Below are 3527 nucleotides of genomic sequence, written 5' to 3'. Positions count from 1 at the left end.
CGATTTGAGAAAGTACTACGAAAATGGCTATGTCTGCTCTGCTTCTCTGTCTGCGTCATCCTTGTGCAGAGAAAAGAACAATTTCAGCTCCTTTTGGGGATACAGATGTGCCCTGACCTACCTTCCCTCCCTGACTGGCCTGAGCTATCTTTGAAATTGGGTCTGCACTGGGGCCGGCGTGTCCTCAAAAGCCTGAGCGAACCGACCAGCCATCAAGGACTGAGGTGTTTGGCTTTTGCTTTTCCAGCCTCTCCCATCAGGCCTGCCCACCACCTCTGTCCACACCCCTCCGACCCACACACACCTGCACACACACCTGCATGCACATCTGCACACACACACACACACACACACAGACGCATTTCACAGCACAGTCTGCAGCCCTCTTCAATGTGGAAAGCATGAGTGCATCACTCCACCTGGGGCAGGAGTCAAACCTCCAGGTGAAACTGGAGCTGCAACTTTTTTCCCTTCTGGATGCCACAGAGCAGAAAGCAGACTCTCAGAATCACAGATCCCAGTGCAGGAAGAAGCCTTATAGTGCCTGGGCACCCTGGTCAGTGCGTAAACCCTCCACAGCCACTGCCCAGCTCATGGCAGCAATTCTGACAACCTCTTTCCTGGTCCACTTTCCTCCAGAACTTGTGTTTTCTGAGACCTTCAGAATGTGAAGTGCAGTGCGGAGAAAGGGAGGAGAGCAGGTTCAGACTCATCGACTCGTCCTCCCTCTCTTTAGGAATTCTACCAGTTAGCATATGGATTGAGCCATATGGAAATGCTGTTATGCTTCAGTCAAAATGATGTCAAGATCCTCCTGTAGCTCGTAAGTGTGATGACTGGGTTTTCAGGCTCATATGTGAGATGTGCCTCCCTCAGATCTTGTTACGATGTTGGCACATTACCCATCTGATGTGAAAAAGAAGTGATGTTGAATGCTGGCATTCATATAATTCAATCTAAACCACAGAGAACCAATAGTCAAAGTACCACATTTATGAATGGGTTGGAAAATGCCCAACAATGTCACTAAGACAAGGCTGTCTGGGTAAACTGGACTAGAAAAGGAGTATAATTGACGCCTAAGTGGAGTTTACAGTTGCCTTTCCCCAGAATGGATGATGACCATGGTTGCCAAGCACCTTTCTCTGAGGCAGAGGGGGAACGGTGGTCCTCCCCAACCAAGGGACGGCTCATCTAAGTGTGCCGGTTGGGGACACCAAAAGAGATGCTGTGAGGCAGGGAGGGAGAAGGGTTTCCCCGTTTTCCTCATTACGAATCCTAAAAACTGCCCCCCCACCGCCCCACCGACATATTGTCCTGCATTAGCTTATGGTGCAGACACATCATCTTAGTCTATTTGTGCTGCTGTAACAAAATATCTGAGACTGGGTAATTTATAAAGAACAAAAATGTATTTTCTTACAGTCCTAGAGGCTGAGAAGTCCAAGATCACGGCAACAGCATTCACTGTCTGGCGAGGGAAGGTGGAAGAGCAAAAGGGATGATCTCTCCCTGGAGGCTCATTTATAAGGGCATTAATCCACCCCAGAAGACCCCACCTCTTTGCAATCTTTGCACCACTACAATGTAGATTGTGTTTCAACAGGAATTTTGGAGGGGATGTTAACATTTAACCATAGCACACATCAAAGTAAATCTGGAAGCACAACACAGTTGTGATGGTGAATTTTATGTGTCAATGTGACTGGGCCACAGGGTGCCCAGGTGAAATGCAATTTTCAGCTGTGTCTGGGAGAGTGTTTCTGGATGAGATTAGCATTTGAACTGGTGGACTCAGTAAAGTACATGGCCCTCCTTCATGTGAGTGAGCCTCATCCAATTCTTTGAAGAATTGAATAGAACAAATGGCAGAGAAAGGAAATAACATTTGCCACCCTGTTTTCTTGAGCTAGGACATCTCATCTCATCTTCTCCTGCCCTCGGGCTGGGATTTATACCATCAGTTTCCCTAGTTGTCAGGCCTTTGGACGTCAGACTTAATTATACCATTGGCTTTCCCAGGTATCCAACTTGCAGACAGCAGATAATGGGACTTCTCAGCCTCCACAATCATGTGAGTCAATTCCTCATAACAAATCTCTTTTTAGATAGATAAATAGATGATGGATAGATGGATGGGTGAAGGGATGGCTAATAGATAGATAGATAGATAGATAGATGGCCAGAGTAGGGGTAGAGATAAAGATATCTCCTATTGGTTCTGTTTGTTTGAAGAACCATAACTAAGACAATGGTTCACCTGATGAGCACCCTAATATTTTGCTTGCTCAGGCTATTTGTGGCTCCCAATAACATAAGCAGAACCAAGACATTCCCATAGTCCCCAGGGGAGATTCAGGAGGCAGTTAAATTGAAAGAATCATAGGGCCTGCCACATTGAAGGGAGAAATAAGCAACAGCAGAGGCTTGGGGTGGCCTCCTTCACCAGTGGCCAGGTGGACACTAATGCAGAAACCCAGAACTCGCAGAGTACCAGCAAGAACCAAGGGAAGGACAGGTCATTAGGGAGGGCTAGCAGGTTCTGCCTAGCCAGGAGGAAAGATAACACATTTTTACCCACCAAGATTATAGAACAGGCCTTGGCCAACCTGCTGGAACCAGGAGAGGAAGAGAGCTATATGGAGCAGGGCCACCACAGTCAACCCTCAGCATGTCTCAGCTGACTTGTAAACTCATAAGCAAGAAATACATGTTTACTGGGGTATGCCATTGAGATCTTGAGGTTGTTCTGCAGCTACAGCTGACCAGTACAAAGATAGTTTAACATGACTTGATCATACCTTGTGACATTGTCTGTCAACATCAGCCACAAACACAATATTACAAATTGGAGGCCAGGCGCGGTGGCTCACACCTGTAATCCCAGCACTTTGGAGGCCGAGGTGGCTGGATCACCTGAGGTCAAGAGTTTGAGACCAGCGTGGTCAACATAGTGAAAGCCCGTCTCTACTAAAAATACAAAAATTAGCCAGGCACAGTGGCATACACCTGTAGTCCCAGCTACTTGGGAGGCTGAGGCAGGAGAATCACTTGAACCTCGGAGGCAGAGGTTGCAGACAGCCAAGATCACACAACTGCACTCCAGCCTGGTCAACAGAGTGAGACTCTGTCTCAAAAAAAAAAAAAAAGAAAGAAAGAAAAAAGAAAGAAATTAGAGTATATTTCATGATATCTCTGATGAGCCCAATTGGCACTGTTGATACAGGGGAAATGATACATCTGAATAATGGAAACAGACTGTAAATCAAGAAAAATGATGAGACAAGTCTCAATCATTTCAGGAGGCTTATTTGCCAAAGTTAAGGACGCATACCTGGAAGACAGGTCTATGCCTTTCTCTGAGGATGATTTTGAGGGCTCCACATTTAAAAGGGAAATGGCAGGATATTGAGAAATACACAGTTTTCATGTAAGATGGGTATAGGGAAAAATAGTCATTCATGCCTTTGTCTGACTCGATTAATTTGTGTTTTTTTACATAAGATGACATAGACAAATAGGACAGA

The 3527-nt window shown here is 46.0% G+C and overlaps 1 non-coding gene across 1 annotated transcript; it reads left to right on the top strand.

The window, feature by feature from the left end:
* The first annotated feature begins 808 nt into the window (after positions 1 to 808).
* LOC111546629 lies at positions 809 to 912 on the top strand. Its single transcript, XR_002732846.2, has one exon. It is a non-coding gene; the product is annotated as a small nucleolar RNA U13 (small nucleolar RNA).
* Positions 913 to 3527: the final 2615 nt, after the last annotated feature.

The sequence above is a fragment of the Piliocolobus tephrosceles genome, chromosome X (genome assembly GCF_002776525.5).
Source record: "Piliocolobus tephrosceles isolate RC106 chromosome X, ASM277652v3, whole genome shotgun sequence".
Lineage (NCBI taxonomy): Eukaryota > Metazoa > Chordata > Mammalia > Primates > Cercopithecidae > Piliocolobus > Piliocolobus tephrosceles.
This window is presented reverse-complemented; position numbering and strand designations above follow the sequence as displayed.